Source organism: Capricornis sumatraensis, chromosome X, assembly GCF_032405125.1.
Source record: "Capricornis sumatraensis isolate serow.1 chromosome X, serow.2, whole genome shotgun sequence".
Classification (NCBI taxonomy): domain Eukaryota; kingdom Metazoa; phylum Chordata; class Mammalia; order Artiodactyla; family Bovidae; genus Capricornis; species Capricornis sumatraensis.
The window spans coordinates 98,295,000-98,311,553 of NC_091092.1; positions in this window are offsets into that span (position 1 = coordinate 98,295,000).

Genomic DNA, 16,554 nt, shown 5'->3' on the forward strand with positions numbered 1-16,554 from the left:
TGTTCATGACAGCACTATTTACAATAGCCAAGCCATAGAGACATAAGAGTCATGGGTTTGATTCCTGGGTTGGGAAGATCCCCAAGAAGGGCATGGCAACTCACTTCAGTATTCTCACCTGGAGAACCCCATGTTGTTATTGTTCAGTCCCTGAGTCATGTCCGATCTTTTGCAACTGCATGGACTGCAGCTCGCCAAGCTATCCTGTCTTTCATTATCTTCCAGAGTTTGCTCAAATACATGTCCATTGAGTCAGTGATGATATCTAACCATCTCATCTGCTGCCATTCTCTTCTCCTTTTGCCTTCAATTTTTCCCAGCATCAGGGCCTTTTCCAATGAGTCAGCTCCTTCCCATCAGGTGGCCAAAGTATTGGAGCTTCAGCATCAGTCCTTCCAATGAATATTCAGGGTTGATTTCCTTTAAGATTGACAAGTTTGATCTCCTTGCAGTCCAGGGGACTCTCAAGAGTCTTCTCCAGCACCACAATTCAAAGGCATCAGTTCTTCAGTGCTCAGCCTTCTTTATGGTCCAACTCTCACATCTGTACATGACTACTAGAAAAATCATAGCTTTGACTACATGGACCTTTGTGGACAAAATGATGTCCCTGCTTTCTAATATGCTGTCTAGGTTTGTCATAGCTTTCCTCCCAAGGAGGGAGTGTCTTTTAATTTCATGGCTACAGGCAGTGTCCACAGTGATTTTGGACCCAAGAAAATAAAATCTGCCACTGCTTCCACTTTTCTATTTGCCATGAAATGATGAGACTGGATGCCGTGATCTTAGTCTTTTTAATGCTGAGCTTTAAACCAGCTTAATATTGACTTATATATATATATATATATATATATATATATATATATATACACACACACACACACATATATACAAATATATATACACATATACACTCAGCCATAAAAAATAATGAAATAATGCCATGTGCAGCAACATGGATGGACCTAGAGTTTATCATACTAAGTGAAGTAAGTCAAACAAAGATGAATATAATATCACTTATATGTAGAGTCTAAATAATTATACAAATGAACTTATTTACAAAACAGAAATACACTCACAGACAGAAAACAAACTTATGGTTACCAAAGTGGGGGAGAGAGAGATAAATTAGGAGTTTGGGATTAACAGATACATAATACTACATATAAAATAGATAAACAACAAGGACTTAATATATAGCACAGGGAACTATATTCAATAACTTGTAATAATCTATAAAGGGGAAGAATCTGAAAGAGAACATATATATATATATATATATATATATATATATATATATATGTATATGTATATGTATATATATGAATGACTTTGCAGTACACCTGAAACTAACACACTGTAAATCAAGTATATTTCAATTAAAAAGTACAATTAATGTCACAAAGGGTTAATTCCTCACTTTAATTTTCCATTTTAGTCTCTCAAACAGCCCCTACTCCACTGAAGATCAGGTATATAAAGCATATATAGAAGCAACAAAACAAAAATTTGGAGCTATTTTAGGAAAGCAAAATAACATATGATTAGACAATCATTTGGCAGACAAATCCAGTATTTTATCCAAATAAAGCATATTAACCAAACCAACAACTTTGAAGAACACTTAACAAGGACACAAAATGACTTATTTCTTTCTATAAACATTAAATATTTCAATTCTAAATAACCCTGTACTCAATGTGGTTGTGGCTTTCCTTTATCCTGGCTCTCTCACCTAGAATTATGTTAAACATGAAAGACCTTCAGACATACCCAGAATTGGCTAAATTCTAGGTTGTAATTTATTCTTGTGGACAGAGCCTGAAACTGACCATATATTCTCACTCTACTGCTTTAAGGCTCATTTTTTTGTACCTCAAGTAGTCTTGGAAGTTTAAGAGTGACTTGTGTGAGCCTGGAGCTAGGTTCAAGCTGGTCAATGGGCAGTAACAGCCACAGCCTCCCCAGGGAACCCCTTGCCCTCACACTGCTGCAGCCTGGTTGTTTCCCCAAATCATTCTGAAATGGTCATGGAGCAGGAATCCTTAACTGGTCCCAAGTGGTAAAGGACCACAGGATTCAGGCTATGCTCTGAAAAACCTTACCACAACTAGGATTTTAAGTCACTTCAGCTGCCAATTGAAGAAAATTCCATTAAATTGTGTTCCCCAGAACATATACATATTATTTGACTTATTATCATTTGCTTTGTTTTTTAGTACATTTAAAATCATTTTCCAAAGTGTACAGGTCTTGTATAAATATATTTTATTTAAATCTACAGTTAAATTGATGCTAATTCAATAACCATTAAGTGTTTTAGTTTTTGGATGTATTCTGTGTATGAGAGAAATGAAGAAAAAAAGAATCAGGGAAGGAGGGAGGAAGGGAAGGAAAAAATGAAAACAGAAAAAAAAAACCCATATAACCAATTATGCATTTAGCACAAACAAGAGATTTTTCCAATAAACTCCCACAGTAAACTTGCTTCTGCCTCTGGCAAAATCTATTGATCAAATCTTTGGTTTGTCACTGTTGTTTTGGAAATCAAATGCAAGTGTGTTACTGCTTCCAGCCTAAGCTGAAAGGGATTTTCAAAGCACTACTCCTCAGTCTTGTAAGTTATGGATGAGAGTGACTGCTGGGACAGTGTCAAGAATGCTGTCCTTCTGGGCATCTGGAAACACGTAATTTTCTATTCAAAGACATGACTAAGAATTCATCTGTGTTTATTTATCTTAATGGTGATTTTAATTTATGTATCTTAAGGAATACAAATCATGGGGACAAAACAGGGTAGATGGCAAAGTAGAGCCTTGATAATTTCAGTCTCCTGGACAGCTTCCTATCCCTCTTGGGAGTTTCAAGAGTTCTCATGAGATTCCATTACTTTCATTCTTTTCCTCAATCAATACATGAGATTAGATGCTTCAGGAATGTGAAGATGCAAATAACCAAAAACAAAAGACATTGTTAGTTCCCTAAGGAATTGCATTTCACCTATGATTACAGCCAATAGACAAATAAAACTGGTTCAGCTCTTTATGGGAAAAAACAATTTTAACCAAGAGACCTGAAATTCCAGACTATAGTTAACCATTCATTGTATCTACTCAAAAATTCATTTATTCACTTATTTATTCATTCATTCATTTAATAAATATAAAGAGAGCACCAACAATGTGCCAGCCATGGTACTATATTCTCAGATTCAAAGATAAACCAGTAGGCAGAGCTTCTTAGATATGATATAATATGAAATAATGGGTAAAAACTTCCCAAGTTTAGCAAAAGACACAAAGAAGTTGAGCAAATCCCAAAGAGACATATGCCATGATACATTATAATTCAACTTTTGAAAACTAGACAAAGAAAAAAATTTTTGAAATCATCCAGAGAAGATGATACATTACTTATACAGAAACACCAATTCAAATGACAGAGGATTTCTTATCTGAAACCATGGAAGCCAGAAAGAACTGCTGAAATAAAGACACTGTCAACAATGAATTCTGTATCTGGCCAGATGATTGCTAAGAATGAAGGAAAAATTAAAAACATCTCAGATAAAAGAAAATTAAAAGTTTGTTGCTAGAAGGCCATTTTTAAAAGTTGGCTAAAGGAAGTTCTTCAAATAGGAATGATAAAGGAGGCTTAAAGCACCAGGAAGCAAGACCATGGGTAATAGAATATACTTTACCTCATGAGTTTTATGTATCATATTTGGTGATTAAAACAAAATTATAGCACCATATAATACTCAAGACAACAGTATTTTACAGTAGTGAAGATAAAGTTACCTAAATTGAAATGAGGTTTCCACACTGCCGGGAGCCAGCATGGGGAATCCCGCCCGTGGCAAAGGTCATGAGGAAGAGGCCTGACAGGCAAAGGCGAGATCAGGCCTCGAGGGAACCCCCCTGAACCTTCTTGAGCTTCCACCCCCAAAATAGTCTGTCTGCCTTATTGCATTATGCCTTTCAACAACTCTTCTGATGTTAACAGGGGGCTATCCCCCACCACCTTTCTCTGAAAAGAGTTAACTTAGACCTCCAGTTAATAAGTCTCCTGGGCATAACAAGAGTGTTTCAGTCCAAAAACTCCTCTGATGGCTCTATAGCCTGCCTGACAAGTTTATCCAGCCTCTTACAACCACACATGTGATTGTTCACAGCCTCCCAACCATGAGAGGTACGAGACGCTCTAAACTTTCTAAATACAGGGTCTTTTGAGAAGTTAGAAATTATTAGTGTAGCATTAGTGGATTGTTAGAAATATACCAGTGGAGGGTTTCATTGTTGAGCCAATATTTGCCGCTAAGTCTGCATATCCCTTGTCCCTTATATACATTAATTGATATAAATGGCACATGGGAAAAATAAGTAATAACCTTTGATATTAATTATGTTAAACCTTAGGCTAGTAAATTCTTTCCATGCTATAGCCCACTACACCCTTACCCTATAGGAATGTAACCTTATCTAGTGCTTTCTGAGAGTGGTGCCTGACTTAAGAAAAATCACCTTTGGAGAAAATAAGTTTTCTGGTTGACTAATCATCATCAGAAAGGGTCATAAAATGTTAGCAGGCCTCTTGGCCAGAAGATGATGTAAATCATCTCAGAACTTTGTATATAGGAAGGAATGCAGAAAGAAAGCGTGGTCTCAATAAGGGCCAGGACTGCTGACTCCACATGACTTTGTATTATCCAATGATCTCTATGTATGACTTAAAGTATAAAAGCTTTCCTGAAAAATAAAGAGATGGACCAGTTCCTGGAAAGACTGGTTTCCCCTGTGTCTTCTTTTCTTTCTCTCCTTTTCAGGCTAATTTCCATCTGGAGCACAGAGGCTCGCCATGTCTACTTATTTGCCCGGGCTTCTAAGACCCACATGAGAGGGAGCCCAAGGCAGGGCACCCTCCACTATTCAAGCAGGTGCCTGTGGCCTATGCAGACGGTGCAAGTCCCTTGTCTCGGGGCTTTATTGGCTTCCTGTGTAAACCAAGGAATTTCAGTCTCTTTTCTCCTCTATTTTCTCCACTACACTATTCTTTCCTAATCTCTCTTTCTATCTCTAAATAAATAATCTTATCTAATCACCGACACCATCCCCACTTCAAATTCCCTGGATCCACTGGGGCTGGACCCCAGCACCACACTTGACTCAAAGTGGTAAAATGTTGATACAAGTAGACTAAATCAAATGTGTAATTGTAATACACTACAAAATCACTACAAAAACTTCACAGAGAGATATATCCCAAACTACTACCATTAAATAAAGATTGAATTCTAAAAACTACTCAACCCATAAAAAAGCAAACAAAGAAATAGGAGGAAAAGACCCTGTGAAAATAAATTAAAAACAAATAACAAAATGGCAAACTTGATTAAATACTAACGTATCAATAGTTACCTTACATATAAATCATATATATATATATATCACTCAAAGAACAGAGATAAGCAGAGGGCATTTTTTTAGAAAACACAGCTCAAACCTATGCTATTTTCAAGAAGCTCACTTCAAATTCAGTGACACAGGTAGGTTGGAAGTAAAAGAATACAAAAAGATAAACCATGCAAATATTAATGTGAAAAAGCAGAAGTGGTATATAATGTGAAAAAATAGGTATATTAATACCTGATAACATGACTTTGCATCAAATAAAAATTGCTTGAGACAAGGAGTGACATTACACAATGATACAAGAATCAATCCACCTGGAAGATATAACAAATCTAAATTTGCATGCACACAAGAGAGTTTTAAAATGTATAGAGTAAAAAGTGATAGAGCTGAAAGGAGAGATAGACAAATCCACAATTATAGTTGGAGACTTCAGCCCCTCAATCTCAATAACTAATAGAACAATTTCACAGAAAATCAGCAAGTATATCGAAGATCTCAACAACACTATCAACCGACAGAAACTAGTGGACAGTTATAGAACACTACACCCAACAACATCAGAAAACACATCCTTTTAAAGTGTCTATGAAATGTATACCAAAATAGACCATATCCTGGATCATAAAACAAACATCAACAAATTTAAAAGAATTGAAATCACAGTGGAGTGTTTTCTCTGACCATGGTAGAATTAAACTAGAGTCACTAGAAAGATAAAGGAAATATCTCCAAAGCCTTAGAAATTAAATAACACACTTCTGAATAATTCATGGCCAAAGAGGAAATGAGAAAATATATTGAACTGAATGAAAATTAAAATACAGCATATCAAAATTTGTAAGGCACAGTTAAAGCAGTGGAGAGGGAAATTTATAGCACCAAATGCTTGCATTAGAAAAGAAGAAAAGTCTTAAATCAACAGTCTAAACTCTCATCTCAAGAACCTAAAAAAAGAACAGGAATGTAATCCCAAAGCAGGCAGAGGAAAGGAAATATTAAAGATAAGAGCAGAAATCAGCAAAATTGAGAACAGAAGAACAATAGAGAAAATCAACAACACAAAGAGCTGGTTCTTCAAAACAGTCATTAAAATGGACAAACATCTAGCAAGATTCACAAAGGAAAAAGAGAGAAGACACCAATGACCAGTATCAGGAAAGAAGTAAGGGATATAACTACAGATACTGTAAACATGAAAAGGATGCTACAAAAATATTATGAACAATTTTGCAAGCACAAGTTTGACAACTTATATGAAATGGACCAATTCCTTGAAAAACACAAAGTATCACAATTAACCTATATGGAACAGAAAATTTGAATAACTAAATATAAAATAACTAAATAAAATTTGAATAACCTATAACTATTTAGGAAATTGGATCTGTAATTTTCAAATTTCCATAAAATAAATAATTCTACCAAATAAAATAAATAAATAAATAAGATAAATAAAATAATTCTACCAAATATTTAAAGAAGAATTAACATCAATTCTACACAGTCTCTTCTAAAAAATAAAAGAAGAAAGAATATTTGTAATTCATTTTATGTAGCTAGTATTACCATATCAAATTTAGAATGATGAAAAAGTAAGAAAACTACAGACCACTCTCATAAATATAGATACAAAGATTCTCAACACAATATTAACAAATAAATTCAGCAATATACAAAAAGAATTATAACATTATCAAGAAGAGTTTATTTCAGTTATGCAAAGTTAGTTCAGTATTCAAATAACAAAGTAATTAATCAACAGGGTAGAGAAGAAAAGTCGTATGTTCATAGCAATTGATAAATAAAAAAAAAGCTTTTGAAAAAATTCACCACATTCATGATAAAAATTATCAGAAAAATAAGAATAGAGGGAACTTGGTAAAAAAACATACACAAAAAACCCTAGAGTTATTATATTTAATGGTGAAAGACTGAATACATTCCTCCTAAGTTCAGGAATAAGTTAAGGGTATCTGTTAATAATACTGTTATTTAATGTAGTGCTGGAGATTCTAGCTAGTTAAATAAGGCAAAAAAAGGAAATAAAAGTCATATAAATCATAAAGGAAGAAAGAAAACAGTTTCTATTTGCAGATTACATGATAATCTATATAGAAAATCTCAAGGAATCTATGAAAAAAGAGCAAAACTCCTAGAACTAATGAGTTCAGCAAGATTACAGAATACAGGTGTCTTACCAGGTGGCTCAGTGACAAAAAATCTGTGGGAAACCCATGTTCAACCCCTGATTTGGGAAGATCCCCTAGAGAAGAGCATGGCAACCCACTCAAGTATTCTTGCCTGGAGAATTCCATGGACAGAGGAGGCTGGTGAAATACAGTCCAGGGGATCACAAAGAGTCAGACACGAATAAGTGACTATCACTGTCTACACTGCCTGCAGGATACAGGGTAAATATATATTTAATCAATTGCACCTCTATCTACTGCCAGTGAATATGTGAACCCTGAAATGAAAAGATACAATATCATTTACAAAATCAGGTTAAAAAAAAGAAAAATTAACAATATCATGTAAGTGTGACCCTAACCAAAAAAAATGCACAGCATTTATATGCTGAGAAATACAAAATGCTGATGAAATTAATCAAAGAAGACCTAAATAAATGAAGAGTCATGTTTTATTCATGAACTCAAAGATTTAAAATAGTAAAGATGTCAATTCTCCCCAAACTTATATACAAGTTCAGTATAATTTCTGTCAAATCCCAGCCACATTTTCTTTCTAGATAAAGACAAGATTCAGTTCAGTTCAGTCGCTCAGTCTTGTCCCACTCTTTGCAACCCCATTAACCACAGCGTGTCAGGCCTCCCTCTCCATCACCAACTCCCAGAGTCCATCCAAACCCATGTCCATTGAGTCGGTGATGCCATCCAACCATCTCATCCTCTGTCGTCCCCTTCTCCTCCTGCCCTCAATCTTTCCCAGCATCAAGGTCTTTTCAAATGAGTCAGCTCTTCAAATCAGGTGGCCAAAGTATTGGAGTTTCAGCTTCAACATCAGTCCCTCCAATGACCACCCAGAACTCCTTTAGGATGGACTGCTTGGATCTCCTTGCAGTCCAAGGGACTCTCAAGCGTCTTCTCCAACACCACACATTTCAAAAGCATCAATTCTTTGGCACTCAGCTTTCTTTATAGCCCAACTCTCACATCCACATATGACTACTGGAAAAACCATAGCCTTGACTAGACAGACCTTTGTTGGCAAACAAAGGTTGGCAAAGAGACCTTTGTCTCTTGCTTTTTAATATGCTCTCTAGGTTGGTCATAACTTTCCTACCAAGGAGTAAGCGTCTTTTAATTTCATGGCTGCAATCATCATCCGCAGTGATTTTGGAGCCCAGAAAAATAAAGTCTACCACTGTTTCCACTGTTTCCCCATCTATTTGCCATGAAGTGATGGGACCAGATATCATGATCTTCGTTTTCTGAATGTTGAGCTTTAAGCCAACTTTTTCAATCTTTTCTTTCACTTTCATCAAGAGGCTCTTTAGTTCTTCTCCACTTTCTGCCATAAGGGTGGTGTCATCTGCATATCTGAGGTTATTGATATTTCTCCCAGCAATCTCGATTCCAGCCTGCGCTTCCTCCAGCCCAGTGTTTTTCATGATGTACTCTGCATATAAGTTAAATAAGCAATGTAACAATATACAGCCTTGACTTATGCCATTATTCTGTGTTAAAGTGCAAAGAAACCAGAATGGTTAAAATGATTTTGAAAAACAAGAATAAAATGGGAAGAAACATTCTACTTAATTTCAAGACTTACTGTATAGCTACAGTAATCAAGACTGTTTGCTATTATTGGCAAAAGGATGAACACAGAGAAAGGTAGAATAGGATAGAGAAAATCTTGAAATAGACCCACACAAATATGTCCAATTGACTTGCAAAGGTGCAAAAGTAATTAGATGAAGAAATGATAGCATTTGCAGTAAATTGTGCAGAAGTAATTAAACATCCATGATCAAAAGTAAATAAATAAACTTTGACTTAAGTCTTACACCATATAGAAAATTTAACTCAAAATTGATCACAGATTTAGATGTAAAATGTAAAACTACAAGAGTTCTAGGAAAAACACAGGAGACAATCTTTGGAATCGGGGGCTAGGCAAAGGATTTTTAGACTTGCTTAATGGGCTTTCCTGATGGCTCAGATGGTAAAGAATCTGCCTGCAATGCAGGAGACCCAGGTTCAGTCCCTGAGTGGGGAAGATCCCCTGGAGAAGGGAATGGCAACCCACTCCAGTATTCTTTCCTGGAGAATTCAATGGACAGAGGAACCTGGTGGGCTACAGTCCTTGGAGTTGCAAAGAGTCAGACATGACTGAGTCACTAAGGCATGAGAGAAGGACCCACAAAAGTAAAAATTGATAAATTGAACTTCAACAAAATTAAAAATCTTCTCTTGCAAAAGACCTTGTTAAAATGATGAAAGACAACTAGAAGAAAATATGTGCATATTACATATCCAGTAGAGGACCTGTATCATAAATATATGAAGAACTCTAAAAATTCAATGATTTAAAACACAATCTAATTAAAAAATGGGCAAAGACATGACCAGGCATTCCATGTAAGAGGTTATACAGATGGCTAATAAGCACGTGAAAAGATGTGCAATACCATTGGCCATCAGAGAAATGAAAATTAAACACAATAAGATGACCCTACACCTATCAAAATGGCTAGAATAAACAATAACGACAACATCAAATACCAATGATGATGTGAAGAAACTAGATCACTAATGCACTGTGGGTGAAAATGTGAAACTGTGAAGTCCTTCTGAAAATAGCTTGGCATTTTTTTTTAAGAGGACTAAACATGAAATTACAATCTTTCCTGGAAATTTCAGTCTTGGGCATTTATCCCAGAGAAATAACAACTTATACTGACACAAAAAACCTGTACACAAATGTTCATAGTAGTTTTATTTATCTGCCCATATGCCTTTCAACAGGTGAATAGTTAAATAAACTATGATTGATCCATACCATGGAATGCTACTTAGCAATAATAAAGAAAGAACTATTGACATATACGGCTACTTTGATTAATCTCCAGGAAACAATGCTGAGTGAAAAAAAACAAACCACAAATTTACATACTGTATAATTTCAATTATACAACTCTCTGAAATAACAACATTTTAGAAATTAAGGAGAGATTAGTGATTCTTGGAAATTAGAGACATGGAGGGAGGGAGAAGAGTGGGTATGGTTATAAAAGTACAGCATGAGAGATCTTTGAGTGTTGGAAATGTTCAGTATCTTGACTGTGGTGCTGAATATATGAAACCACACAAGTAATATAATTGTTTAGGAAGTAATACATAGAAACAAACACAAATGAGTACAAGTGAAACTGGAGAAATATAAATAAGGTTATTACATTATATTAATGTCCATATCTTGGTTGTGATACTCTATTATAGTTTTGCATTGGATGACTAATACCTGCAGTGGTATTACTTTGGATGAGGGCTTCCCTGGTGGTTCAGATGGTAAAAAATCTGCTTGCAGTGCAGAAGACCCGGATTTGATCTCTGGGTCAGGAAGATCCCCTCAAGAAGGGAATGGCTACTCACTCTAGTATTTTTGCCTGGAGAATTCCATGGACAGAGGAGCCTGGTGGGCTACAGTCCATGGGATTGCAAAGAGTTAGAAACACACACAAGTATACATGGAAGGATCTTTTCTAGAATCCTAGGCTTTGGAGTCCAGTTTCACCACCATCACACCTCTGTCTCTAGCAGAGGGTTTGTTTAGCATAATTTGGGACTAGAATGCCATGCATTGTATGTATACCTCATCCAGGAGATTGAAAATTCAGCCACAACAGTTTGCAGCTCCTACAATCAAGGAATAATCCATTTACCCACTTTTTGAATCCTGTGACTTGCTTCGACTACAGGATGCAATGGAAATGATATTGTATAATTATCATCCTAGGTCTTTAAAAATCTTGCAGCTTCTGTTCCCATACACTTAGAATTTTGTGGCTACCATGTGTAGAACCCAGCCTACTGAATGATGAGAGAGACAAGATGTGTGAATGAGACTGTCTTAGGTCATCCAGCCTTTAGTCAACCTGTAAGCAGAAATTAGTGGAACCTGCCCAGACCAGAATAACTGTTCAACCAACCCATAGAATCATGAGTGAAAGGACTGGTTGCTTTAAGGCACTAAATTTGGGGATTTTTTTTGACACTGCCAAATGAATGCCTACGCTAATGAATTTAACACTAATTAATGAATGCCTACATTTCTTTATTGTGCTGATAACCCACTACATTAGAATAAATCATAGTTCATATCTTATGGTTTCTTGAATCAAGAGACTAGGAAGTATACCGTCTTGTCTTAATTTTTGTTTTATTATTTTCTTTTAGATATCTAAGCTTTAAAAAGCAATTTATAGAACAAATTTTTGGACATGTGAGTCTATGTACATTGCAGGCCATCTGCTCTGAAAAAAACCATTGGTAGAGCCCTTTATTTTTACCAACAATTTCCACTTCTTCTGCCCACATCTCAAGGCATTCAACAACGATCTATCTGTACACATGAATCAAGGTAATATAAAGTGGTGTTTGGGGTGAGGGGTGGGCGATGAGGAGGCAGCTCCACTGTAAATTGGGAAACAACAGTGACTTTTTTTTTTAGTTTGATTCCCGCTTGGGGCTTTCTAAATAAACACTGCAGAAGCATCTCCCCAAGTGACGCAATGAGGAAAATGAAGCAGAATGAATATATTCCTGATATGCAGCATGGCAGATGAACAGGCTGAAAAACTCCTACTCCTATCAAAGGCTCTAGGGACTCATTACTCATAGCTTTTCATTTCCATGGAATCTTCAATTTGAAACACATTAGCTCTTAACAAAAATGTACTTATAGAAAATGCCCATATTTGCCTGCCTAGGTACTGACGTCACATGGACCTTCAGTATCCAGTCATCCAATTTTGTGATCAAGTTTGACATTCAGTTTGGCACCTTGGCTCTGCAACACAGAAAAACACTGAGCTGGACAATATTTGACTGTTGCCATTACATACCTCTACTATCTCTCAGAAAAGAGAGTGTGGGGAGGATTATTATCTTTTATAGGTTTAGTCCCTGTAATTACACCCTGGTCAGTCGAGATCTTTTCTTTTTATCATTCAAATACACTTCAAAGATAAGTCAAAATTCTTCAGACCATAAAATTTGAAGTGAGCTGTTTCACCTTCTTTATTGGTTTCTGGGGCTTCTCATGTTACTTTTCTCCTCCTTTTTTTCATCAAATTCTTCTAACAACGGACAAGAAAAAAAATAGTCATACTCAGTAACACAGAATCTAACAATAATCATCAACTAAAGAGCACTCTTGTCACACTCAAACTGAAAGCAGAGGGACAAAAGACAAGAAGAAATCGTAATCATCAATAAGTGTTCATATTTTAGGACCCATCATTTATTCAACAGAAGTTTATTGAGCACCAGTTCTGTGCCAGACATGATGCAAGACTCTAAAAGTTCCCAGGTGAACAGGAAAGATTCCAATCTCACCCTTAGGGAATAGTCAGGTGTCCTGGTCTCACCCTGATTTCTATATTTCTTCTAATTTCATCTTTCACCTAAGTTATAGTTTTGTACCAAGTGTGATTTCTTTCAAAATATTGATAATAATAGTGAATACCTTCATAGTGCTTGATGGTGGTGGTTTAGTCGCTAGTGTTAGTTGCTCAGTCGTATCCAACTCTTTTGAGACCCCATGGACCATAACCCACCAAGCTCCTCTGTCCATGGAATTCTCCAGCAAGAATACTGGAGTGGGTTGCCATTTCCTTCTCCAGGGGATCTTTCAGACTGAGGGATCAAACCCAGATATCCTGCACTGCTGGCAGATTCTTTACCTACCGATCCACCAGAGAAGCCCTTATAGGGCTTACTATGTGCCAAAAAGTATTCTATGCATTTTCACAAATTGACTGATTTAATCTTGAACAATCTTTTGAGCTACCATTATTACTCCTTTTTTTTTTACAGATGAGGAAACTGAGGCAGAGAGGTTAAGTAATTTCCACAGATTCAAACTATTCACTACACAGTTCTTACTAAGGCAAAACACTGTAGAGTTGTTATTTTTAGCAACAAGGATTGAAAGAAAATGTGATGTTGTTGACGCAAGTTAATTAATAAACCTGAAATGTCAAAGTATCCCATTCCCTAAGCATTCAGCCTGAGATTTAATAATCTAATCTGAATGTTTCCCACCAAACAGACGCCCTTAAAAACCACATCCAAAGGTAAATAAATTGTAGAGAGTGTTGAATTTTCTTAAGAACAGCTGCTGATTTATAATCAGCCTGTCTAATTCTCTTTTCAAACTTTCAGCCCATAAGTTAGTATATCTGCTTATATATTGAAATGGGATATCAGGTCCCACATATTCCCAGAGGAAATCAGGAAAATCTGATGAAGTATTTACTAGAATTTCCTCATGGGCACCTTCTTCCAAAGATATGAAAATTATTTAGAGTTTTCTCAAGACCCAATTTCAATGACAGTAAATCACTGTTAGTAAACCATTGCCAGAACCTTCATGTGCTTCATATCAGATGAACCTTTATGTCCGGTCTCTTGTATGTATCTGTGTGTACCCGAGCCAGGCGGGTAGACACTCTGAAGAATGTTCTGCTAAACAGACTCTGGTCTCCTAGAGATAACTGCGAGCCTACCTCTGATACCTGGGACACAGAACATTCTGAGCAATAGGCAACAACTGCTTGTTATCTTTAACAGGCAAACTAGCACACTGACAACTCTTGTTTGCTCCCAAAGACACATAAGTAAGATATCTTCTGAAATTAATGATAACATTTAAAAAGAGCAATGATGATGTTGGTGATGATGGTAGTCACTGACATTTGTTCAGCTCTCATATGCTGGGCTCCATGCTAAATGCTTTATAGCCGTTACAGTCTCCTTTTAAAGACCTTTTTATTTTGTATTGGGATATAGCTGATTAACAATGTTGTGATAACTTCAGGTGACTTGCAAAGGGACTCAGCCATGCATATACATGTATTCATTCTCCCCCAAACGCCCCTCCTACCCAGGCTGCCGGGAGAGAGATCCCTAAGCAGAGATCCCTGTGTAATACAGTAGATCCTTGTTGGCTATCAGTTTTAAATATAGCAGTGTGTACATGTCCATCCCAAACTCCCTGTCTATCCTTTCCACCATCCATCTCCCCAGCAACCATAAGTTCATTCTCATAAGTCTATGAGTTTGTTTCCGTTACAGTCTTTTAATTTAAATCTTGCAATAGGGCTTCCCTGGTGGCTCAGTGGTAGAGAATCTTCCTGCCAATGAAGAAGACATGGGTTTGATCCCTGATCCCGGAAGATCCCACATGCCTCGGAGCAATGAAGTCCCTGCTACACAACTGTAGAGCCTGTGCTCTGGAGCCCAGGAGCCACAACTACTGAAGGCCATGTGCACTAGAGCCCATGCTCTGCAACAGGAGAGGCCACTGCAATAAGAAGCCCTCACACTGCAACTAAAAAGTAGTCCCTCTCTCGAAAACTAGAGAAAGCCTGCACAGCAACAAAGACCCAGTGCAGCCAAAAGTAAGTAAAGAAATACATTTAAATATATATATATATATAGCAATAATTCTTATTCCAAAGAGGTTTTAAATGTTCACTATGGCAAAGTCTTCAAACTGCTAAATGTAGAAATTACCTGGGAAGCAGGAATGTAGCTTCCCAAGCCCCATTCTGGAACATGTGATTCAGTAGGTCTGAGGAATAGTTGAAACACCTGTTAATAAAAATAATGAAAAACTGGTTTAAATGATTGCTATCAATAAATCCAGTTAAATAAAATTGCTATAGACTGTGTCCTCCCATAGTCCATATGTTCAATCCTAACCTCCAAAGTGATGGTATTTGGAGGTAGAGCCTTTGGGAGGATGAGAATGGAGCTGTCATGAATGGGATTTGTGCCCTTATAAGAGAGGCCCCACAGAGCTCTTTTGTTCTTTCTGCCATGTGAAGACACAACAAGACAGTCATAAACCAGAAAATAAGCTCTCACCAGACACTGAATCTCCTGGTACTCTGATCTTGGACTTCCAAGGCTCCAGAACCATGAAAAATAAATTCCTATTATTTATAAGCCATCCAGTCTATGGTACTATTCTGTTATAGCTGCCCAAAGGGACTAAAATAATTTACTGAGCTTCTACTTAGTCCACACAGAAAGGAGCCAAATAAGAATCCATCTTATTCATCATCTTATAAAAAGAATGGCATTGTTCAACTTATCCTTCCCCAAGGAGAAAAAATAAGTGTTGCTTGTGTGACAGATTTGGGGGAAAGCAAGTCACGACTGAGCGACTGAACTGAACTGAACTGAACTGAAGTGAACTTAACAGGGAAGGAAGGAGAGGGAGAGGAGTGTTAAAAGAAGGGGGTTATTCTCGTTATCTATAGCTTCTATTGTATAGAAGAACTGTACAAAAAAGATATTCATGACCCAGATGATCATGACAGTTTGATCACTCACCTAGAGCCAGACATCCTGGAATGTGTAGTCAAGTGGGCCTTAGGAGGCATCACTACGAAAAAAGCTAGTGGAGGTGATGGAATTCCAGTTCAGTTCAGTTTAGTCACTCAGTTGTGTCCGACGCTTTGTGATCCCATGAACTGCAGCACGCCAGGCCTCCCTGTCCATCACCAACTCCTGGAGTCCACCCAAACCCATGTCCATTGAGTCAGTGATGCCATCCAACCATCTCATCCTCTGTCCTTTTCCTCCTTCCCTTGATCTTTCCAGCATCACGGTCTTTTCAAATGAGTCATCTCTTCACATCAGGTGTCCAAAGTATTGGAGTTTCAGCTTTAACATCAGTCCCTCTGATGAACACCCAGGACTGATCTCCTTTAAGATGGACTGGTTTGATCTCCTTGAAAGAGAGAATGAAGTATTCTCCAACACCACAGTTCAAAAGCATCAATTCTTCAGCACTCAGCTTTCTTTATAGTCCAACTCTCACATCCATACATGACCACTGGAAAAACCATAGCCTTGACTAGATGGAAATTTGTGGACGAATA